The 26,357-nt window shown below is 39.0% G+C and overlaps 1 protein-coding gene across 9 annotated transcripts in view; it reads right to left on the reverse strand.

Moving 5' to 3' along the window:
• FOXP1 (forkhead box P1) overlaps positions 1–26,357 on the reverse strand; it is a 537,509-nt gene that overhangs the window by 188,984 nt on the left and 322,168 nt on the right. Inside the window, exon 1 of one of the 9 annotated variants that reach the window (XM_021007543.2) lies at positions 11,803–12,048. The exons of 6 other annotated variants lie outside the window; for them this stretch is intronic. The gene's annotated coding sequence lies outside the window, so the exon portion shown is untranslated. Of the gene's footprint in view, positions 1–11,540; positions 11,781–11,802; positions 12,049–26,357 lie in introns of those variants that run through there. 2 more of the 9 variants (XM_078152150.1, XM_078152149.1) reach the window with 2 other exon arrangements.

A 26,357-nucleotide genomic window follows, 5' to 3' on the forward strand; every position in this document is an offset into this window, starting at 1 on the left:
ATGCTCTATCTCCTCAACTCCATGTCCTGGCTTCCTTCAAATCTCATCTTACACTCCTCTTTCTGCATGAGGCTACCTCCTCCCCCCCCAACCCCAAGACCTTCCCCTTTAAGATCACCCTTCCATTCACACTGTGTACATACGATGTATGCACAGAGTTGTTTGTATGCTGTTGACCCCATTAAGGTGAGCGCTTATTAAGGGAGGGGGACTGTTTTTACCTTTCCTTGTATCCCAGACACTTAACACAGTGACTGAACATCCTAAGTGCTTAATGAAGACCTGACTGATTAAATAATACCTGCTATTATTATATGCTATGTATTCCGAGAGAAACAATAACAAAACTGCTTATAATCATGAAAAGCTATATAAATAGTATCCCATTTGGTCCTCACAACAACCCTGGTAGATGAGGAGTGCATGTATAGTTATTTCTACTTTACAGATGAAGAAATTCAGGCTCAGAGGTTTCAAGTCATTCATCTAAAGTCACAAGGCTACTAAGTGGAGGAGATATGAGTGGAATCGAAGTTTTCTGACTCTAAATCCTGGGATCTTTTTTCACTTTATTTTTATAACTGAGTGGCAGATGGAGTTGAAATGGGTGGGGCTCAAACCCCAATTAGAAGGCTAATGCAAAAATCTAGGTGAGAGGTAATCAGGGCCCAGGGTGATTGTTTTATCACTGGAGAGAAAGGTGTCTATAAAGCATTGTGGAACCACACTACTCCTAAATGCAGTATTTTGTCCATTAAAATCAGTCCACTCATTTTCTCCAAAATTCAACATACTCGATGCTGTCTCTGTGCTGGTAATCACTGTTGATCTTGCCTCAAATTTTCTTTACTCATGATCTGAGGCCCACCATTTAAGTACAGACCAGTTCCCACATACTGAAACACCCAGGATTTTTTTCCCCCATTCTGAACTGCTGTGTTTCTTTTTTGTAAAGTTAGATTTTATGTAGAACCGTCTTGTCATCTTCTTGGGTAAAGGCCTTCCAGTCATCTCCCTTGGCCATGACAGCACTTGTACTCAGTACAGAAAGGCACAGAAACCCCAAACCCCTTCAAAGATGAAGGTTCCTGAAGAATCCTCTACTGGGCTTCAAGGCCGTGTTGACTCCAGACACTTTCTTTGCTCTTTCCATGTCTTAACAGTATTGGGTTCTGAACAATCTTAACCTCACCGTAACCCATAATTCTCTCAGTCTTTTTTGATTTACCTGAGGATATTCATTATCTTCTTCCTCTCAGAGGGGCTTAATTTTTCACCTCATATTCTAAACTCCCATTTATGCCTAGCCTCATTAATGGCCATGTGGTCTCCATGAAGAGTGTCACGATTCTTTTTTAGAATCTGTTTATATCACACCAGCTTCTTCCAATTTTCAGAAGCAGGCTTGTCATCTCTTTTGGTTTCAAAGCCGACATCTGCTAGGTGTGATGGCACATGGCTAACCTGCTTAGGTGGTCAAGGGGAGGGAGGAATAAGGTTGTTGGTTCACTTGAGCTTCAGAAGTGGGGAAAAAACAGGGGTGGGGCAAACTGACCCAGGTTGGAAAAAGAACATGTCAAAGCTTCCTTGCCAATCAATAGTGGGGCTGGGCCCACGAATGGCCCTTACACTTCCATCCTGGGTGAGATAGGGAACAACAAAACATGATACCCTTGCTTGGACCACACTCTAAATTCCTATTTCTACCTCAGTTCTGGCTCATTGACAAAGCAAAAACAAAATAAGCTAGCTGTTCCCCATAAAGTGGTGCTTTGGATACTCTGAGCACTTTGATAAGGCCATTACACACCCTTTAAAAGAATTCTTCTCTTCCCGGAACTCCTTCACTACCATTACTAATTAATCAATTTACATTCAGAAAGCTGCTATTATGTGACAGGCCCAAAAAGGTAAGCACTGGGGATACCAAACTAGGCAATAGAGAGCCTCTGCCCTCCAGGAGCTTACCATCTAAAGAAGGAGACAACATGGAAGCAAATATATACAAAACAAGCTATAAATGAGATAGATACAAAATAATTAACAGAGAGGAGGCAATTAAGAGGGGTTGGAAAAAGTGGAAGATGAGATTTTATTTGGGACTTGAAGGAAGCCAGGGAAGCCGGTAGGTAGAGATGAAGAAGGAGAATATGCCAAGCCTGGGAGAGAGCCAGAGGAAATACTTGGAGACAAGAGATGGAGTGTCTTGTTCATGGAACAACCAGGAGGCCTTGTCATTGGTGGGTAGATAAGGCGTAAGAAGACTGGAAATGGAGGTGGCAGCAATGTGATGAAGGGCTTTGAACAACATACAGAGGATTTTGTATTTGACCCTGGAAGCAACAGAGAGCCACTGGTGTTTATTGAGTAGAGGTGTGATATGGTTGGACCTGAATGGACAGAATGGAGTGGGGAGAGACTTGAGGCAGGCAGACCCACCAGCAGATTATAACAATAATCCAGGCATGAAATCATGAGGAAAACATTTATTAATATTTAGTGTAATTACATAATATGAGATGGAGCATGGCATAGTGACATAGAGCCAGCCTCAAAGCTAGGAAGCCTTGGATTCAAGTCCCACCTGTAAAACACAATGGTTGTATGATCCTAAGCAAGTCATTTAACTCCTCAGTGTGTCAGGAAATCATTCAAGACTTAAAGTTACCATGTAGGTATTGGTACAGGGAGTTTCCTTACATGGGAGTTCCCTATATCAATGAAATTTAAAATCTACAACACAACACTGTGAGGATCTAAGGGGAAATAAAAAAAAATAGTTGTTTAGTCACGTTTGACTCCCTATGACCCCATTTGGGGTTTTCTTGCCAAAGATACTGGAGTGGTTTGTCATTTGCTTCTCTAGCTCACTTGACAGAAAAGGAAACTGAGGCAAACAGGGCTAAGTGACTTGCCCAGGGTCACACAGTCAATAACTGATTGAGGCTGGATTTGAACTCAGGGAAGAGTCTTCCTGACTTCACTGTGCCACCTCTCTGCCCTGGAAGACTCATCTTCAGGAGTTCAAACCCAGCCTCACTTACTGGCTGTGTGACCCTGGGCAAGTCACTTAAACTTGTTTGCCTCATTCTTCTCGCCTGTCAAATGGGCTAGAGAAGGAAACGACAAACCATTCCAGTATCTTTGCTAAGAAAACTCCAAACGGGGTCATGAAGAGTCAGAAATTACTGAATAACAACAACAAAATTTGGACAAAAAATAGTCCCTGTCCTCAAGGAGTTTATAGGATAATTTGTGTGCATATGTTTTCCTTACATTAGATTATAAAATCCTTGAGAAAAAGGAATATGTCACATTGCTCTGTCTACCCTACTCCCCCCAAAGTGGCACTGTATACTGGTCAGAGCAGGTAGTTAACAAATAAATGCAGTAGTGGTGTTGTTCGTTGACTGAATTGTTGAAGTCAAAGGGTGATGAAGATAATACACATAATGTAACATTAAATGAAAACATTAAAAGGCATCTGAACTAAGATGAATTGCAGTGATAAATCTTGGTCCTAGTGCACAGCCATCCTTTCCATAGAAAGGTGGGAAACTAAGTGTGTGGAACATAGCTTTGGCAGTCCATTGTACTTAATTGCTCCTCTTCATTACAAGGGAAGGTTCAATGGGTGGTGAGGGGGGCAGGAAACCATACTGGAAAATGTCATATGCTAAAAAAGCATCAACAGTACAAATAATAATAACTTCAATGACTGAAATGAGAAGGGAAGTCATGAAAATGGCATGACAGGTCACTGGCAAAAGATATTACATAAAGTATTCTCAATGAGTCGAAGCTTAACAATCAATGGAGATTATGCAAGGGAAACTGTCCCATAATACCACAGGCTGCAAAAATATAGTACCTATCATGAATGCCTAGAAAGACAACGTCAGGTGGCAAGAAGCACCAGAATCTCACTATTCTTCATCAACAAACAGGCAAAAAATCTTCATATCACAGACCCCAAAACAGCCTGGAGAATCCCAGAGGTAACCTGTACTGGATGGAGCCTGTCCATTCCCACACACAAAGTTGATGGACATAATCTCTCTGGAATATAACACTGATTCATTAAAAAAAATTAAGAATCAAGTTTTTAACAGATGTCGTCATCCCAAAGATACATCATCTTCAAATTACAGAAAATGAAAATGGTAGGGGAATAAACCCAAACTATGTGAAAACAGCATGAAAGACATCTCATCTTGTTGGTTACGTGAAGATGTCCCAAAGATGCTTTGCCAGAGCCTACACAGGATGAGACTATATCCCAATATGTTTATGAAAACAGAATGAAAGACATCTCATCTTGTTGGTTACATGAAAATGTCCCAAAGATGCTTTGCCAGAGCCTACACAGGATGAGACTATATCCCAATATGTTTACTCAGTGACAAAAGGCAGACATTTTAGCTACATTAAACATAGAAAAATAAAGGATAGCGTCTTGTCTCAGGACTATTTCTATCTGAACGGAAGATGGAAAGAATGGGTACGATGACTGATGTTGGAGATGATGATGATGATGATGGTAATGATTACAGTAATCAAGGTCCTGTTGCCACCTGATATTTCCCCAAGATCTTTTTGATATACAACCAACTTCCCCATATAACCTATCCACCAACTACCATGGTCCTGTTTAGTAGTCATTCCAGTTCCTACCAATATAGTTTTATTATATCAAAATTACTTCTCACCTACAGTAATAAGAAAATTTTTCTACTCAAAAAGGTCATTTTCTCACAATTATTTATTTGGAACTTTGTATTGTTATTTATCTTTTATGTATGTATGTATCGTGAAAGAGATTATATTTTTAAGGGTATAGACTATGGCCTGCCTACACGTCCCTTTATCTCCAGTTCCTCCTAGTCCCAGGACTCAAAGAGCAGTAGGCACTTGATTAATGTTAGCTGTTCATGACTGATTAAAACAAAACAAAAATTTAACCACTTCTATGCCTGACATAAATATGGACCTTGGCTGAGACTACTGCATCTTCACTCATAGAAATGTAGGGCTTTGAAGATATATAAGAAAGACTACCTTGTTACTTCAGGCAAGTGCCTGTGTCAACATATGAAGATGCCTCCATTTGATCATGAAAGCAGGCATTATGACAGGTCAGAGCCAAAGATTGCCCTTACATATCTCAAAGAATATCTTTCTGTTAAAATTTCTGTCCTATGTAAGGATTGCAGAGCTTCCAAAATCATGAGAGCTGACGAAAAAAGTGTAAGTATTCCTTAGTAAGTAATGTAGATCTCTGACAACAGAGGTCAACTTCAAGTGGAGGACAGGCCTGAAGAACATTAGAAACCCACACTTCTGCTAGGGGTCAGACTACATGACCTTTGAGTTCACCTGTGACTTGCTGATTCTCTTATTTTATGAGCTGTGGGTTGGATAAGAAAATCCATAGATGCATAGGACTATAGACACATAGGTGTAATGCTGGCAGATGCCTCAGAGGTCATCTATATAACCCCCTTATTGTACCATTCAAGAACCCCAAAGAATTTTCCAGGTTTGCCCAAGGTCACCCAGACAGCAATTGTGAGATACAGGATTTGAACCTAGGTTCTCTGACTACAGAGTAAGGATGACACAGTACCCTACAGCCTCCCTCATTCATTGAGGGGGCCTTTTCTTAAATCTCCACTTCCCTCTCAACTCATGTTAATTCCTTGACTCGATTTGATGACTGATACAACAAATATAAAACTGTCAGCAGTAGAGGCTAGTTCATATGTGAAACTATGCATAGAGGCTGGATTTGGAGCCAGGTAAAGGTGGATTTAGGCAATCAGGTGGTACAGCGGATAGAGCACCAGGCCTGGTGTCAGGAAGATCTGAGTTCAAATCCGGCCTCAGATACATACTACCCTCGGCAAGTCATTTAACCCTGTTTGACTCAGTTCTTCACCTGCAAAATGGAGACACAGTGGAGAAGGAAATAGCAAACCACTCCCGTATCTTTGCCAAGAAAACCTCACGAACAAAGTCCATGGGGTCATGTAGAGTTGGACATGAATGACTGAACAATAAAACCTGGATTTAAATTCCCTCTCACTTGAACTTTATTATAAACACTCAGTACCTGCTTGGCCCTAAGGCAATGGGGATATAGAAAATGATGAAATAATCACTGCCTTCAAGGAACCTATGTTGGGGAGGGGCCATGGGGGGGGCACGAACTCAGAGAAGTAAATGCAACATGAAAACAAAGGCATTTTCATGTGTTGCAGTTGTCATTCAGTCATTTTTCAGTTGTGTCCTACTTTTTGTGACTCCATTTGTGGTTTTCTTGGCCAAGATACTGTAAGGGTTTGCCATGTCCTTCTCCATTTCATTTGACAGATGAGGAAACTGAGGCAAACAGGATTAAGTGACTTGTCCAGGGTTACACAGCCAGTAAATGTCTGAGGCCAGATCTGGACTCAAGCTCAAATCTTCCTGATCACAGGCCCAGCACTGTGCCATCCAGCTGCCCCAGGGTTTGGGAAGGGAAGCATTAAAAACCAACACTGACCAGCTAAGGGTCCTAAATAACATAACCTCTTTGAGCCTCAGTTTGCTCATTTATAAAATGGTGCCAGTACTAATAGCACCAACTTTACTGATTTGTGTTCAGGCAACAAGGTAATATAGGTAAAGCGTCTTGAAAACTATAAATTTTAATTATGATTATGATAATTATTACTGTTAATAATGATTTCATTCATCTCATCTTTTGCACTGGAGGTCAGATAGGAACAGTCCTGGGATAGGTTGCTATTCTACTCTTTCTATTTTTATAGTTTATATTTAGAGTATTGTACAGGCACATAAAATAAATGTTTGTTGTAATTAAATAAAGGTATCACCATCATTATCATCCTCATCATGAGTACTTCACAACAAGAAAGATTCTGAACAGTCTTCTTCTTTATGTATCTCCTTGAGGATGGGCCTTATATTACAGACATATGTGTAGATTATACACAAACAGACACAAGCCAATCTGCATCTCCCTGGAAGGCCCTTTTACATTGTTCTTTAAGGGTGACACAGAATATAAAAATAGGAAAGGAGATGGCATTGCTCTCCTAAGAAATCAGAATGATTTCCTTACCAATTCTATGAAACTTCTATCCATTGGAGGGGCCAGTAGTGACTCTAATCTACTGCCAATCAATCTTATCACTGGTGGGGCTAAAGACTGATTCATCTGGAAAATGAAAATAGGAGAAAACTCTTGAAGAGAAGAGGTCTGTATTTTTGGAGACACTGACCTTGGAAGAATTACAGCAAGTGAAATTCTCAGGAAGAATCAAGTTTTTTATTTTTCTTTCTACCTTATTTCTATGTTCTTTCCATATACACACATGCACACAAACTTAATAATGTCAAAATCAACCAAAACCATCAAAACTTCAACAAACTTTTTATTTACTTCTCTGTTACTTTTAAGGAGAATCAAATACTACTTAATTTTTTTATTCACCAAGCATGTAAATTCAGGGTGAGACCAAAGTCATCATAGGGTTGACAAATAACTAATTTATGTCTCCCATTTGTGACAGTTCAAGTTTTTATTTTAGGTTTTATGTGTGTGTGTGTGTGTGTGTGTGTGTGTGTGTGTGTGTGTTTTCAGATATGCAACTTTTAATTACTCCTACTGTTAGTGGATTGGGCCCTGGACTACAAGGACGGGAAGACCCAAATGCAAATTCTGCCTTCGACATTTCCTAGTTCTGCGACCAGGGAAAAGTCACTCAATGGTTTGGTTCCCTCATCTGTGAAATTAGGGGGTTAGCTGTAATAGTCCCTTCCAGCTCTACATGTATGATCTTATTACCTTACATATGCAATGAATAGTAAGGATTGGTCACTCTTCTTTGGAAGCTAACCAATCTTATGTGTATGTCCTAAATTATCAGCCTCATATCAATTTAAAAAACAGGATAATAAGATAACAGATCTAGTGCTGAATAGGGTCTCAAGGTCATCTAGTCCAACCCCCTCACTATACATGAGAGGAAATTAAGTACCAGAGAGGTTAAGTCAATTGCTAGAGGTCAAAGAGTCAGTAAATGGTAGGGCTGGAATTTGAACTCAGGTCAGGGGGATTCTAGCTTCAGCTTTCTTTCCATAGCACCATGTTTTAGAGCTGGACATGACTTCTAAGGTCCCTTAGTCCAATCATTTTATTTTGCAGATGAGGAAACTGAGTCTCAGAGGTGAAGTGACTTCCTTAAGGTCAAATAGGTAGGAAGTAGGAGAGCCAGGATATGAATCTCAGTCTTTTGGCTCTACAGGGATCGTTTTTTCCCCCCATAAAACCCTTCCTTTCTCCCAGTTCAGGAGCTATCCGAACAGCAAAACAAAATAAAAACAAAACAAAATACCTGCCCTATTTTCATGAAAATACTAAAAACTGTGCTTGCCCCAATGATGCTCAAAACTTACTTGCTATGTCACCCAAACAAGCTTGTCTGTGCTCCATTTTCTAACAGTACCGCCCAAGCTTTTTGGTTATTGTTCTGCTATCTCAGGACAACCTATTCTAATGAATGGCATCCAATATGATTCTGGTTTTCAAATTAGCCATTAAAGTCTATACACATCCGGAAATTGTAAATAATTTTAGCAGGACATATTTCCCACCTCAAAAGTGGGATAATATTCATAGCCTACCTATGCCCCAAGGGCATTCCAAGACTTAATGAGTTAATGTTTGTAAGGTGCTTTGATTTCCTTAGACAAAGGGCCTTATATAAGTACAAAGTATCATTATTATCATTATCATCATCATCATCATCATCATCATCATCATCATCATCATTATTATTATTATTATCCAACCAAAGCGCTGAACCTTTGGAGATGTACCCAACATAACAACGAAGGCCCTGAAGAAAAACTACATTTTTCATCTGCAGATTTTTCATAAGTCAAGTAACTTCCCTAATGTATTTCAGGGAACTTTTGGTAAAGGCTGTCTATGTGAGAGAATATCATGCAAAATTTACACTGTTCCCTTATATAGGTAACGAAAGGGAATTCCTGGGCACGTATTGTAAATTCACATTCTAAAACACTACAGGCAAAACTCGCTCAGAGGTCTACACACTCACCTGTAAAGCTGGGGGATTCACTTCTGAGGGTGGCAATTTGGGTAATCAATCTCATTACTTTGTAGCTATTCCTTGTACAGAACTCCCCTGGCAGGACACCACAGGGTATCCATCCTCTTGACAAGGAAGAAAAAAAGGCCAAAGGGCCTGTGTGTATATTTTCATTATGGATATCTGTATATACATACCTATATACAATGCATGATATGAAAAAGCCGAATTTTGGTTGGGTTGATGGTGGGGCTTTGCTGCTATTGATTCTTAAACCTACACTCATGGTTAAAAGCCTTATTTTAGTCCTCAGGAGAACAAATGAGCTCTACTTCAGATAATAATAGCCTGAAAGGTACACTAGGATGTCACTTAGCATCGTGGACAGGAGAGCTAATGTGCCTGAAGAAAGAAGAATGCCTTGTGAGAGACAAAGAGACACCGAACAAGGCAATTCCCACTAACACAGGACCTATGCACAAACTCTGTACAGTAAGGCATGAAATGTAGCTCCCAGAAATACCATATAGTACAAAGAAGGAGAAAAGCCACATTCTCATTATGCTACCAATTTTTTTTAATCAGAATCTATTCTTTGCCAAAATGCTAATGAATACTATTATTCAATAACCCTGTACAAATGGATAAACTGAGGCACAGGTACATTTTATATGTATTAAGTAGCCTTTTAAAAAGGCTACACTGAGGCACTGATATACACAGAGATACATGTGTATATGTATGTGTGTGTGCGCGTATGTATATATATATGTGTATATATATATACATGTATATATATATATCTCAAATGTATGTATATAATAGATCTAGAAAAGCCACCTAATTCAAACAGGAATCCATGGGAAAGATCTACTGTCAATGGATCTAAGATAATGGATTGGTTCCCAGTGAGAAACCTTTTGAGTTTTTAAAAGATTAAAAAAAGTCCCTGAACCTAAAGAGTTAACTCACTTGCTTTTTTAAAAAAAAGTCCCATATAATTTCCTTTTATCATAAAACAATGCATTTATTATTTTCTGTATATCTGTTAAAGGGCATGGCCTTCTGAGTGGAAAACAAAACAGAGCTCAGTCACATGTTTATTTGCTTCAGCTACTCCCTTTCCCTTCTGATAAATAATCAAACGTGCCATCCAGAAAAAACAAACCCAGCGAGCTGGGAAATTTGATGGTCATCAAATAGACTGAGATACCAAGAAAGGCAGCCCACTGTTCCCACAGTGAGTTTTGTGCCCCACACCTACACTACCATCTGAGTAAATACCTTCAGTCACTCTTTCCATTTTCCCCATGCAATTACTCCTACTGTTAAGCAAATTGTCCTTAAGGCACTTGCAAACACCATTTTTTTCCCTTACAAAGTAGAACAACTTATGAACATTAAAAAAGCCAGCCTAGAAAAATGTATGTATGTGTGTATACACATTTACAATATACATGTATATATCATATATGTAAATATAAATATATATATATGTATAGACAAATTTATATAGATGTATATCGTTTTTCTTGTACTTCAGACGAGGTTTGGGTAACTATACTGCTTGATTTCCCTGCTTATTCTAAGAGATGCTACCTTGTAGCATAATATTTTAAGGGCATTAAGTCTGGGTAGGGATAGAAAAGCTTGAGAACAGTTCTCCCCAGATCAAGATGGTAATCTTTCTATGTCTCCTCTACTCTCTGACCAGTAAACAGCAGAAATGATAACCTTATGTATGTTTTACTGAAGGGTTTTTTTTTCCATGGTGGGGGGATGAGGAAGAGGTCTAAGATTAAATGAAACAGTAAGGCTCAAGAAAATAATTCTTAACTATTTGTTGCTAATCCTTTCATTTCAATAGGACAAAACAACAGCAGTTCCATCTGCCCATTTGTTACAGGGGAAAGCTTTCCCATGTTAAGTCCACTTGTCTTTACCTGCCATGCCAATTATTAACAATGAAACATTTGAAAAGAATCTTGTAACATGAAAGTTAACAACCATCACAGAAAGTAAGCATGGCTTTTCCTTCCCTTTTGCTGAAGCCTCCGTTTAAACAATGGTAATATGAATGAGATAATGGCTATGCTTGTTTCAGCACTCTGATTTTTATTGGCATGAAATTGGTACAAATATTATCAAGACCAGTTCACAAACGATGACGGTGCCATGATGCAAACATCAGGGAAGGACGGTTTTACAGTTAAAGACCCCACAATCTCACCACCCCCTAACTCTGAGGCCCCCCCCATCAATTGTTACATTCACTTGTGACAATACAAAAGAAGCCCATAAAACAACACACACACACACACACACACACACACACACACACACACACACACACACACACGGCTCTCGTCTATATTTCGGATCCGAAATAAATGTTAGTGAGAACAAACAACTGCTTACTTAACTGATACTCCAGAGTCATTGGAAAGCAACAGTGAACTGAACAGGAGTTAGAAAGAGGCGGTTTTCTTTTCAATTTTGTAAAATGAGTTTGATGGCCAAAAAAAAAAAGGCAGTAAACAAATTGAATCATCTCATTTTGCTCTGAAAGCTGTAAAGAAAGGAAACCTGCCTTCCCCATAAAGAATACATTCACAGAGAAAGACAGCAAGTTTCAAAGTTTAACCAAACGCCCAGCGTTCCCTTTTCTCTGAACACTTACAGAGAAAATGAAGAGTTTGACGGGGTGAGCTCTGACTGTCGTTAGATTTCCGTCTTCTTGCTGTAGATGTGTTCTGGCTGTTTCTGTGAAGCGGGGGTTGGAGAATGGTAAAAAGATGTTTGAATAAACAGGAAGTGCCGGGCTGCTGGAGCACACACTGAAGTGAAAACACCCTGGAACATTGCCCTTTCTAGCCAACAAGAGGCTTGCCTCCACAGTAGCAATGCCTTCAAAATGACAAAGAAACCACAAGAATCCCTCAAGTAATTCTCCTCTTTCAAAGTTGAAAGAGCTGTTGGAGCTGGCAGGTAATTTCAAAGTGGCATCGAGCACTTAAAGAAATCTATTAATTCTAATTCGGCACATATCTAAATCACTTCAGGTCTACAAGCAGCAACATACCTAACCGATTATGCTTTAACTGGACCCCCAGACAAACAGCAGCCAAATGGTACATACAGCTCACTTCTGCAGACAAATACACATCTTCTGAATCTCAGGGAACCTGCCTCCCCAAACATTTTTGTCACCATGTCTACACATGAAAAGTGGGATTTCTTTAATTTTTTTTGAGATGCTGCAGAGTTTGATTGCTTTGTATCCCATGAGCTCCTAAAGAACACATGCATCTCTCTGCATTTTGGGTAGATACATTTGCTCTTCCTTCTGAGCTTTTTTTTTTAAATCCTTTCTGATTTTTCCTTCCAGTTAGCAAACCAAAGTATCTATTTATCTTGAGGTGGCTGGTTCCCTGACTTGGGCCCTGCTTTCCCCACCCCAAACTAATGATTAAAGTCCTATCTCCTGTCACATGGGTGGTGACATGCCCGAGACACTAGAAAAAACCGGCACAGGCTCAGTAAGGCAGCTTGTAAGAATATGAACAGTCGACCAGCTACAGTCAAGGGAGGTTGGGGCGGGGGGGGGGGGGGGGGAAGAGAACCAGGATTCCTGTAGAAAATATACTGCTGTTGTGGTAACTAACGTGCGGCTGCCACTGAAGGGGCTGATTTGTTATTTAGCATGGAGTCTTGGACTGTCTGTCATTCTGGGTGCTAATGCTCTGCTAAAATAACTCATTGGGAGCTGTCAGTGGGATGTTTACACAGGCCCCAATCTTTTCTTCATAGAAGGAAATTTTTTTACTGGAATTCATCTTCTTTTGATCTCACATTCAAAGCAACAGCAGCTTGATAGACATTCAAGTCTGAAAGCAAATCCAGACGCTGAAGATAAACCGCCAGAGTATGACAGGCAGGAGCAGCTAAAGCTTATAAAAATGAAGAGAACAGCATGTCGTCTGAGTATTACAATAGCAGAAATCAAGAGACATATTAGGTGGAACTGATCAGCCACAAAAACAGTTCAAAAGGCAGATCATAGAAACAGAATACGAGGCGAGGGGGGAAAATAGGAAATATCTGCTTTACAGAGGAGGCATCCCCTTCATTCCGAGCACCACAAGGCTTCCGCTTCAGCATGTAAACTTGGGGGGAAGGTGGGGAGGAGGAGGAGAAGGAGGAGGAGAGGGAGATCCAATGTAAATGTTCCTCTCAAATTCAGCTCTTCCAATTATAAGCAATTCAATTAATTTGTTAACAACCCCCTTCCATCAAGTGTTTCCAAGAAAATGAGAGGGTAGTGCCTTACCTTGCTTAGCACCCCCAAGACTGCAATTTATTACCATCACCTGTCTCTGCTAGTTTTAATGAAGTATCCAAAGGAATAACACTCAGGGCACTGTGGGAAAGAGGCATTCAGGAAAAATAGCATCTTTCATCCTGAGGTCTCTAAGAGTAGTTTTAGACTGTAGGTGAGGGAGGAGAGGAGAACCAATTCTCTAAGACGGCTAGTTATTAGATGGATATTAAAGCCCTATCTCTCCCTCAAAAATAGAAAGTACCAGCTCATGAGAAGATTTTAGTCCCACTGATCTGCATCCAACATCCAGCAGTTTTCTGGTTTTGTCTTTTGGGTTTTTTTTAGCTGACTGGAGTAATTCGTAAAGGAATAATCACAAAAACTTTCTTAGAGAATGCATACATTTTTCATTTAAAAATAAGCCTCTTATTTTAATTAAAGTCAGTACATATCAAGAAAAAGTAATTCTCAAATAATTTTGTACTTAGAGCTGTTTGTTAACAAACACTGAATGCGGAGGCAGTGTTAGGTGAAAGGGCAGCACAATTGCACATTATGATTTTGCCTGCGGGTTATTTCTGATTAAGGACACCCTCTGGGACACCGAGGCAAGATCTTCTTTTACAGCAGGCATGGCTTTTAAAATTAGCCTTTTTTTCCCCTTGCATAATAAACCAACAGGAAAAATGTGGATTTAGAAATGTATTAACCAATTTAAAGAGTTGTAATCAGTTTAGGTTTTGCTTTCTGCAAAACACAGGTTCCTGTGTAGCTAAGTTACAAATGTAAAAATGCAGACTGGATGTGAAAAACTGCTTTGGAAAGTCACCTTCTGTCATGCTTATGCAGCTATCTAATGTGCTAAAGGCTGATTATTTATCTTTACACTGTACTAGTTTAATCTGTTAAGGTCAACACTAATCTGTGCCAACCTTTTAAGAAACAGCAGCCTTCAAAGACTTGCTGCAAGAATCCCCAAACTAAATACAGGATGTCACTGTAATGGATACATTTACCTGAACCGGTGAGATTTACCTATGTAAACACTGAATATAAATTCCCATATAAATTAGAAAACACATTATTTTTGTATATAGAGAAGATGTTGTCACCAACTTGTGGGTAAGATGATTAACATTACTTTGTTTCACGGGACCATTTAAAAACTAGGTTTACATTTACATGCCATGTCTATACAGTATGAGCTCAACAACTGAAATGAAATGTTTGCTGTTTTTTCCCCGCCCACCCCCCTACTCCTCCCACCTCTTCCCCCCCCCCCCCCCCCCGCTGGGAAATAGCAAATTTGAATATCAAGTGAATGCCTCCCAGTCATATCCTCAAATCTCGGTGGTTTTTAAAATGCAGACCATTGGTTAGTGGCCATCGCTAGTAGCCACAGCACACACCACTGTCTCTCCCTTCCCTCTCAGATTTCTTCTGGACTTGAATGTCACTGTAGACCTTGAATGTGAAATGGCTTCACGCTAATTGCTCTAATTTCTGGAAGATGTGCAGGCAGGTGAAACCTGATCCCCTCGGCCCTTGTGGAGCCCAAGAAGGAACGACCCTGGAATGTTTACACAGTGGTTTGATTTTAATAGACAGGAGGGCTGGGTTTCAGACAGCAAAAACACAGCTAATAGGTGACCTCTTAATGTAGTCCTTTTTGGAAAAAAAAAACAACAAAATACAATTTCATGTGGTAAAAGGTGATGTCCTGAATGCCAAGGTTATCTGCTTGACTTTTTGAGTGAGCACACATTACGTTGCACCTGACATTTACACCCGAAACTCTATACTGACTTCTTGTTTTTTTTTTTTACTTTAAAACAAAAAAAAAGCACTTTATATGTCAGTCACCTTACAAACAGATTATGGCTATATGGGATTTCCTAGTAAGTGCTCTCATTTGAATTTTAAATTGAATCATTTTTACTTTCATCTCACTACTTGTCCCTAACATCCTGCAAGAAATGTTAAAACTCCTGCCCCACAAAAGGTGGAGGGAGTCTTCTCCCTTGTTCTTCTGGTCCCTCACTCATAGACTCCCCAGCTTTGGGTAAAAGGTGAAGGTAAATCCCTTGCCTGAAGTTGACTGGTCATTAAGGGTCTTTCCCTTTCTCACGGCACTAGACACTTCATATATGGCTTTCATGCTTGTCTTGCTCTTCCCCATCCCCCAGTAGAATGTAAACTCCTTGAACCTATGACTGGGGTATTGCTTGTCTCTGGATTTTGCTTTGTTTCTGATCCATTGCTTAGCACAGTGCCTGGAACATAGTAGGCACTTAGTAAATGATTGATTGATGGATTGATATCTTACAGAAGCTCAAATAAATCTTGGGGCAATGGAATTGAAATGAAGCATGATGATGGCTGAACAGAACATGAGTTACTGAGGTTGAGTTTTTAATGCCTCCACATCATTTTTAAGTATGTTTACCACACTAAACACAACGTAGCATGATGTCTGGTAATTTTGGTATTTATCTAATGCTTATCTCTGCCCCCTATCCCCCCACCCCTCCTGGATGATTCTCCCCCCAATACCTCAATAAATCTTTGCTCAATTGTATGTGCGGACTACGTAAAGCAGGGGAGACACTGAAACATTCAAAAAGGGAAGGGGGTAAGAGAGAACTTCCTCACTTAATGACCTGACAGCTTTTGGTCAAAGCCAAAGAGGTCCAATGATTGCTTTCTAAGAGTCAGCTACTGAATATATCCCCAAAAGCTACAGGTAAGTTTAGGAAAACTAGATAAAAATAAAGATAAATACAGCAGCATGGAGGTAAAAAATCCAAGGTACTGAGCACATGGGACCAAGAAAAAGAAAATGTACAGGCCACATTGAGTGGGGTTAAAAAAAGTAGGGATTAGATTTGGGGATATGGCCTATTTTAGTTTAATTTTTTAGCCTGAACCTGAATGTAAAGCAAAAAGTCTCGGTATATGTACACTGAAGAACAGAAAATACAATTTAGATATTTTAATAAGTAGATTTAATGAGAATTTTAATAAGTAAATTTCTTTAGGGGAGGAGAGAGTAAAACACATTCAGACAAAGCTGAGTTAAAACAGTGAGTATTTTTTTTTTTGGTAAAGGAATCAACACTCATTGGAAGGACTGGGGCAACAAAAGAAATAACTATCAGACTTTATGAGAAACCTCAAAATTGTTGTATTGAATTCAAGGTAGAAGGTAAGTTCATTGAAGGCAGAGACTGTTTCATGCTTGTCTTTGTATCCCAACGCCAAGCACATAGTAGGTGCTTAGTTTCTGCTCGTTGATTAAAGGCACAGTACAACTAAACAATGCAGACAAACATAAAAATATTCTAGCAGGGATCCTTTTCCTTTTTGGGTCATGAATCTCTCTGGCCGTCTGGTGCAGACTGCAGATGCCTTCTCAGAAGAACGTCTTTAAACACATCAAATAAAGTACATAGGCTTCCAAAGGGAACCAATTATACTCAAATAGTTATACATACAAACATGTACATGTGTGTGCATATATACATGTATATATCTATATCTATATAGACACATGATATCCCTACTTTAAAGACACAATTCTAAAAATGCTCTAATATAAGAATTGCTAATCTGCATATATACACATGTGTATGTATGCATGTATGAATACATATGTTCTTAAGGATTCATATACATAAGAATTCTTGTATTCTTACATAATATTCTTAAGAATTTTAAAGAATATCCATATATACATACACACACATATATAGTCCCAGGTTAAGAATTCTTATATTGAAGCATTTTTTTACAATAGAATCTTTAAAGTGGGGATAATATTAACATCCTAAAAGGGCAGCTGTTCTGTGTTCTGCAGGTGCTACTAATATCCCTAAAATGTTGACATGAGATTCAAATGTGATAATTCATGTATTTCTATACAGCGGAATGTAAGTTATTTGAAGGCAGTTATTGTCCCTATTTTTAAAACCTTTGTATTCTCAGCTCCTAGAACAGTGTCTTGAATACTACAGGTTTCTTAAAATGCTTACTGAGTGAATGGATGAAAAAAGAAAGCATGTTTCATAATGCAATGTGCTATATACATGTTTATTATTATTATTATTATTATTATTAAACTATTATTAGCAAAAGACCCAGGAGCTTCTATTATATAGTCCATTAGCACCTAGAGTCACCTGGTCCATTAATACCCAACCTTCGAAGTAGATGAATGAGTATGACAGCCACAGTTTAAAGAAATTTTACCTGGCAAGAAAGTTCCTTTTGTTGCCTTTCCATTGAAAGGTATTATACATATACATGTATATATGTATACATATATACATATATATTATATATATATGTATATATGTATATGTGTGTGTGTGTGTATATATATATATATATACACACACACACACATATATATACACGCACACATATATGAAGAAACCCTCAAAAATACCTCTTCTTAAGATCGATAATAATTCCTATCAGCTAAAGTTTTTTCCCTGTCTCTTCCCCCCCAAAAAAAAAAAATTGGAATAAAGAAAAAGAACGAAAATCCTGTCCATGTAGAGTTTTAGTATAAACTAGTTCAAGTCAGCGGTAGGAACACTAAGTGGTAAAGGTAAACATGCCCCCCCCAACCCTCCCAACTGGTTCCCCTCTAAAGCTCTCTAGGCAGTCAGTGCCTGGTACCAAAGCCTGCCCTGCACGTTTGGGAGGTCAACACAGCTATGCTAAACTGACAGGTTCAGTTTACAGCAGGCCAGGACTTTGTTTAGATATACTGGCCTTGCTCACCGCCAGCTTAACAACAGATGGCCAGAAAACTTTCATTATGTTGCGCAGGGCGGAACTGCAAACAATCCAGAAAACTGTGAAAAGTTTAACTCCCTCCAAACCAACAAAACCAGAGAGTTCACACACATGTGCCAGACTGGCTCTAGTGGAGGGCCTGGGATATGCACTGAGGATTCTCAGGGCTGAATTAACTCTCCATTGGATGATTAATGAAACCTACACAAAAACCCTCCGATGTAAAAAGAGAATTCGCAATTTGACAAGGTCAGGTGAATAAAAGCATCACTCCCATAGCAAAAGTGCCCATGACAGACTGGAGTCTTTTTGTTTTAACTTTTCAAAGCCTAGAACTTTAAAGAAGTTGCATAAAGTGCCTGCTTTATTTTATTTTCCTGAAATATAATTTAAGAGGTTTCCCTCTCCTGCAAAGACAGAATCTTCCTTTGCATAACTCTCAAGCTCCCTTCCTGCTATCCCTCTGGAAGACTGGAAGAGCCAGCCGAATATTCTAACTCTAACACCCAGATTTAAATATGATTTATCCAAATCTGTATATAATTTAAATATTCATTAAATTGATTCAATCCATATGAACCCTAATATCTCCTAATGCTCTGAGACAGGTTATAAACGCACCTTCAAAGGTTTAATTCAATTGGCAATCTTATAGGTCTCATCACTGAAAACGTATTATTTTTATACTATTCAAGAAATGAACAAATCTGTTTTCCACAAATGTATTTTAGAAGCTACCCTTTTCTGTTATTGAAAGAAAATTGTGTTTATTACTCCTTTAGCACAGTGTAAACTCATAAACGTCAACAGAGAGTACAAGGAAAACTGTCAACTAAATATTGTTTCCTTCATGAGCTGTTCTTCCAAGTCAATTACGCCTTTCAACTTCTGGGGCATTGTATGATAAACTAGCAGTAAAAATCATTCACATTAATATACCATGGTGCCTTGCCTGCAAAAGGTAATTAAAGAAGTAAATGACTCATAAGAATAGACATATTAGCTGCAAAATGAAAGGCAACTTAGCTGCCACATGAAAATATGTACCATTAAGATACTGCATTTTCATATTCCTGTAATCAGCTCCAGTAGACTAATGCTTATTTAATCCAGTTCTCGGCTAAGTCCATCAACAACTGTTTTTTGCTGTTTTCTCCTTGACTGAACATTATGAGTGCAGGTTTGGAATAAATACTGCAATAAGATTTTTGCATACTCAATTGAAGAACAGGTTTTTCCATTTTAAAATCTATTTTTTTTCCCTCTCTCTCCCTCTCACAGAAATACAACATAGAAGATGACTAGGAAATATTTTCCTGGCTAGACAAGGCTTTTAAACAACAGTACATTTTAGGGAACGGATCTTGGTTTAACATTCACAATTTCTGATTCATACCACTATTAGCATATGAAAAAAAAAAACGATGCCATGTCTTCACATGCCAAATGTCCTATTCTTCACTTAAGAAACATCCCCTTTTGTTAATAACGGCTTCCATTAGCATTAGCAAGATGAGGATGATTTATCTTGACTCAGTGACCAAAGTGGAAGGAAAGAAATGGGGTGGATCCCCACACTGTTACAGGATTGAGCAAATGCCATCAAGAGGTACCTACTACATTAGCTAAAACATGCCAGAAGAGACCTTGACAAAGCCTTTAACCACCTACACTGCTTTCCAGATCTCTGAGTTTGGCACCACATTTCCTCTGCCCAAGATACTATTCTCTGTACAATTTTATTTTTTCCCATCCTAGGCACCATATAGGAGTATTTCATTAAGGGAGTTAGATTTGCTTGCTTCCTCCTAGAGAAACTAAGGGAGCTTGTCTCAGGGGGAAGGTCCAGCTGGCCTAGAAGGACAGATTCATAAATAACAATATTAATAATACTGAGGACACTGGAGGTCTCAAGTTTTCTTGGAGGCTCGAGAAAAGCCTATTTCACATATAAAAATCTAGGCCTCAAATTTGCCATTGATGTGGGCATGCAGGCCTTTCACTAGAATTTAGCATTTTGGGCTTTCAAAGTTCCAGCAGAGGAAATGAGTATTCCTCCCTTTGCCTTTGTAACTGAAATCCTTTGAACATTAAGACATCTACATGTTATCATATTTGTCAACGATTCATCTGTTTTTATCAAAATCTAAACCCACCTGGCTTGTATCTACTAAGTTACTGAAGGACCTGTAAGAGATATATGACCTGACTTTGAAAGTCATGAGCTTTCATCACAGGAAAAGTTCTAGATTTCTTTACTGGGTATGTATTCTCCACTCTCCTCTTCCTGTGGGTGTGTAAACCATCACTTTGGCTCTTAAACTGATGAGTAGCCAATTCTCTCAAGGACAGCCAGTTCATGATGGGAGGACTATCCTGTGAATATGAGCCTTCAGTTTATTTATCTTTTAACAGTCATCAGGATGGCAAAAGGCTTCCAGATTTAAGCTCAATCTTTTGTTTTTTAATCTATTATTGCCTCACCATTTGCTCAGACACCACTTGGAACCACAATTAATGAGCTTAAGTCCTTCTTCTAATTAAGGAACAAAGGTTCTTGTGTGCAGAGTATAGAGTGACACTGTCTAGAGAACACACATTTAAACAGAAGTAAATGCTTCTAATTGCCTTAAAATGGGATTTTTAATATTTAGGAACATAACAGGATCGAGAAATTAGAACATTTCCAACATCATTTACAAATAAGCCTTCACAAAATATTGTTAGCTTATAATAATGCATCATTATAAATAATGGAAAGTTATGAATACCAGGCATGTAACCTTTGTATTCACACGATTAACCTGTGTGCATTGATACAATGATACATGAATTAGTTCAAATTTTTTTTAAAAAGCAAACCCCTGTAAAAAGCAAAAAAAGCAAGCAAGCAGCAACTCCAGCTTGAAATTCCTTAGACTATAGTAGATTAGGATTCAAACATGTAATTAAGAAAGATAACCTTCCTTTATACAGTAATTAGGGCTATTAGAAATAGGATACTCTCTCTTAAAAGTGCTACAAATATACCACAGTACTAAATAACCTGCATTGCTTGGAAAGTAGACTTGCTATCAAGGGCAAAGCTGCTATCCACTGAAGAAACACGAAATGACAGACGGCTGTTAGACTCCATTAGCTGCTATGTGATAGGAGCACATTCACTAACACACGACCTGTGAAAAACCTGAGATCTCTTTAAATCTTTGAATTGGATTGCAGCATTAATTCTTAAGAACTGCAATCCTTCAACCAAGTCAAATTACCCTCATTAACAGTGGAAAAACTGCCTCTGCAATAAGTTTTTTAAAAAAAGATATTTATTACCTATAATCACTTTCATGTACTTCACCTGGGAGTGTGACCAACTGGTACAACAACTTGGAACAATGCACCACTGTTAATGTTGATAGGACCAGAATGTCATTTCTAAAGACACTGACACACTGGCTAATTTCATTTTCTCTTCTTTCCCCTCATCCTCAGTAGCCATGGGACGGAGGCATCCTCACCTTACAGGTAAGGAAAGACAGGCATGGGAAAATTAAGCTCCAGTTTGCAAAGGTCATTATGGGCAGTGCTGGGACTAGAACTCAGGTCTCTGGATTTCTTGCCCCTATATTTTTTGCACTAGAATGACATCAGAAATATGCAGACATAGCTACTGCTTGGAGGAAATGTAGAAGCCTCCCTTGACACCTAGCTGGCGACTGGATCAGTGCAGTGATAAGAGGAGGCTGGTTCTATCTGCAGGCATGCTGCTGGAGAGGGGGGAGGAAGAGGGAGACAGAAGGAGAGAGGGAGAGAGGGGAGAAGGAGAAGGAGGAGAGAGAGAGAGGGAGAGGGAAGAGGAGGGAGGAAGGGAGGGGGACAGAAAGAGAGAGAGAGATGCCTCCATTCTGCTACCAGTACATATGCTATTACTATTAAAGATACCTTATGACAAAGAACCCAAATATATGCCATTTCATAACGATTTCCCCCCAAATGTAAATTGTTCTATTTTTCACTTGTTACTATCTAAGATAATTCCATAAATATCTAGAGTGTTAAAACAAAAACTCTATGGATTTCAAACATTTCTCAGTACTTAGCTAGAAACAAGTTCTCCATTGATATTCTCTGCTTTTCTGCACTTTAGATATTAGAGATTTAGTTACAACACTGCTCAGCACAATAAAGAACAAAACAGTTACATCTCAGGAAAGGACAAAAAACTCCTTTGCAAAGGGGAGGAAATTTTTGGGGGTGGGCAATCTTTGTATATTGCAAAGCTTGAACTCTTATTAAGTCATTCTTCTACCAAGCTAAGATAAAATGCTAACTCAGGCCCTCAGAATTGAGTCTGACATTACAAGTATCTTCTAAATAACATATAGGATTAAAAAATAGGATAAAAAGTAGGAGAGGCAGTGGGGTGGGCTTTGTAAGAATAAGAGGATGGGATGGAGATATCAGAAAAACTGTTTTTTGAATCTGAAGCTTAGGATCAAGGTCCTGTCTTCACCTGTATTACCTATGTGACAGAAAAATGCCTTGTCTCTCAGAATCTCAGTTTCCCCATCTATAAATGGGGACAACACCTGTTCTGCCTCTTGAAAAAGACTATTATGAGGGTCAGATGATCTAAGGTATATGAGAGTGTTCCTAAAATTGAAATGGACATAACATTTACTTTTGTTATTGGTGGGGATGCATAGGGAGGGGAGAGACTAGGATTGAGATTTCATTGGTATAGGGAAGCTTCTTGTATGATGTACCTTGTAGGAAACCAGATACTCTGTGTTGTTACATTGTCACATAGACAGTCTATGTAGCAGAAACAATATTTGACCATACAGGCCTTTCTGATCCAGGCCAACTCTTCCTACTAGTCTACACTTCTAATCTCTGTCCTCCTCCTCCTCCTGAAACTTCTGCTACTACTTTTACTACTACTACTACTACTACTACTACTACTACTACTACTACTACTACTACTACTACTACTACTACTACTACTATTACTACTACTGCTGCTGCTGCTATTACTACAACTACTACTACTAAATTCTTTTTAGGGCTATTCATTACTAATCACATCTTATTTAATTAAACATTAAGCACCTACCCTGAAAGGCACAGTGCTAAGTGCTGGGGATCAAAGAGATGAAAAACAACACAGTTCCTATCTTGGCAGAGTTTATGCTTTAATAAGAGATACATAACACACAAAGAATTGTGGAATAGGGTATGTGGATAGAATAGAATAGAATGTGATAGGAGCAAAGGAGAAGTTTTGTTATAGAACACATCGAAGGCACACATGACAATAATTTATTTTGTTATACACAGTATCCCATTCTTCAACCACATATAATAACAGAAAGTTTCTTAGTACTGGGAAAGCTGCACTGCAAGGGTAATCATTTCAGAAGCTTCCTAAGGCCAGAAAGAGATAACCCTGGGGGCAAGGATTGTCTCTTACCTTTTCTTAAAAATCATACAGCCATTAGGACAATGCTCAGTACATAGAAGTTGCTAAATAGAAGCTCACTGACTTACTGCTCTGCTGGAAGTTCTGAGCTCACTGAGCAGGCAGCTAACTAATGCAGTGGATTGAGTCCTAGACGTGGCGTGGGAAGGACTCCAATGAGAATCAAATCCTGCCTCATACACCTACTAGCTATGTGCCCCGAGGCAAATTGCTTAATCTCCATCTTCCTCATTTTCCTCATCTGTGAAATTGGGATAATAACAGTGCCTTTCTCCTAAAGTTGCTGTGAGGATAAAATGAGATAATATTTGAAAAACACTTTGTAAATCTCAAAGTGCTACATACATGCTTGCTGTTGCTGTTAATTACTATTATTGAAGGTTAGGAAGGTGACCTGGATAATCATGTACCTTCCATTCCAAGAGCTCAGGCTCTGTTGACACAGAACACAGAAAAGATGATTCTACGTCCCTGGACTGCACCCACTACTCTAGTGGAGTCTTTTTTGGTTCTGTGACACTCAACCCGATACCCTCTTTGTTCCCCGCAAATTAAATACTGCATTCATTGAAACAGAAACAGATTCGCCGTCCCCCACTCGACTGTTCAAAATATTCCCAAATATATGTGAATTCATCAATTTATGTACACAGATCAGAACTGCTCTACACCTTAGTCAGTGGCTCAGTTAGTCAACAAGCAATAAAGTGGTTACTATTTGTCAGGCACTGGGGCTAAGCACTGAGTCCCTGTCCCTATGGAGCTCACATTCTAAAAAGAGAGAAACAAGCACACAAAAATACTCAGATGCTTGAGAGATGCAGAATTGATTGGAGGCAACCTCAAAGGGAAGGCACTAACAGTGAGTGGTGAGGGAGGGGAAGCCAGAAAAGGCTTCTTGCAGAAGATTGGGCCTGAGCTGAGTCTGGAGGGAAGTCAGAAGAGCAGATAAGGAAGGAGAGCATTGCAGGCAGCCAAATGACTTTGGGTCTGGAGAGGGAGTGTCTTGTGTTAAGAACAGCCAATGTCGTCGAATCTTAGAGCTTATGGAGGAAAGTAAAGTATAAGAAGACTGGGAAGGGAAGAAGGGACCAGGTTTCAATGGCTTTAAAAGTCAAATAGAGGACTTTATATTAGATCCCGGAGGTAGTATGGAGCCACAGGAATTTACTGAGCAGAGGAGTAGCAAGGTAAGACCTTAGGAAGAACACTTTGACAGGCACAGGTTTGGGGCAGACTCATCTGGGGAGAGACTTGAAGCTTGCAGATCAACAAGCAGCTAATGTAATACTCAAGGAATGAAGGTTACTAGGCTTGCTTGAGCTGGAGTGGTGGTGTGTATGAGTGCAGAGAAGGGGAAATATACAACAGATACTGTGAAGGTAGAAATGATAGGACTTGGTCGCTGATGGGAAAGAGCGAGGGGTCCAGGATAATACTTAGGTTGTAAGCTTGGGTGACTGGGAAGATAGTGGCAACCTCCACAGTGACAGGGAAGTTTGGAAGAGGGAAATGTTTTCTGGGAGGTGTGGGAAGGGGAAGAGATAATTGGTTGTTTCTGACACATTGAGTTTAAGATGGACATCCAGTTTGAGATGTCCAATGGACAGCTGGAGATGTATGACTGGATGTCACGAGATAAGGTTGGAACAATAGAGCTGCAAGTCATCTAACGAATATCCAGAAGAGAAGATAGGAAGTTATACAGGTCCAAGGAGAACAGTGTCATGAAAACCTAGGGAGGAGAAAGTATTGAAGGAATAAGATTTTGAGAATAATACTTAGTTTTGGTCGGTGTCTGAGTGATCCTACTCTCTTGAATTTGCTAGGCAGGTATTTAATGAGGACTTCGATGAAAATTTACGGATGTATCAAACCTTTTAGCAATAAGCAGTAGGGTTGGTCTTGCTCTACAACACCAAAACATACAATATAAACATAGAGTCTAAGGGGAGAAATCATAACAAAAAAGAAGAGGTAATACTGAATAGAAAAGAGACAGGGTGGAGTCACAATTATTATTTTTTTTTAAAGAACAGAGTTTATTCATTTGAATATGTATTTCAATCACAATCCTCTGGGAGCCAAAGGTTAACACGTAGTTACACAAATCAGCTTTCTTAATCATAATGTATTGGTAAATCTACACATACTTATGTAAAAATATATCATGTATAATCCCTCCAAGAAAACAAACTGAAATGATAGTGTATAAATAAAAAATAAGAAAAATGAAACTGAACAGTTTAATGGCTGCTTCTACTCAAATTTCTATTACTTGACATATCATGTTGACTTGTAGTTTTATTTACTAATTTACCTTCCAAAAAATCCCCCCTATCTAATACATTTTCCTAAAAGTCAAGAAAAATGCAGCTTTCCTAAATAATATTATCTTTTTTTAATTCTCCTAGTTTCCTTCACAACAGAGATATTGTATGTGTTCTTTTTCTCAGGGTGGTGTGGGGAGTTAATACCTGTGATTTCACTGGTATAGGGAATTCTATGTTATGAAGTTCCCTCTACCAGCACATGTCCTAAAACTTATATTGTCAGAGAGTTATCGGAGGCCCCTAGCAGTCAAGTGACTTGTCACATAGCCTGTATGTCAATTTAGCGATCAATTAACAAGTAT

The sequence above is a fragment of the Phascolarctos cinereus genome, unplaced genomic scaffold (genome assembly GCF_003287225.1).
Source record: "Phascolarctos cinereus isolate Bilbo 61053 unplaced genomic scaffold, phaCin_HiC Scaffold_4;HRSCAF=312, whole genome shotgun sequence".
NCBI classification, from domain to species: Eukaryota; Metazoa; Chordata; class Mammalia; order Diprotodontia; family Phascolarctidae; genus Phascolarctos; species Phascolarctos cinereus.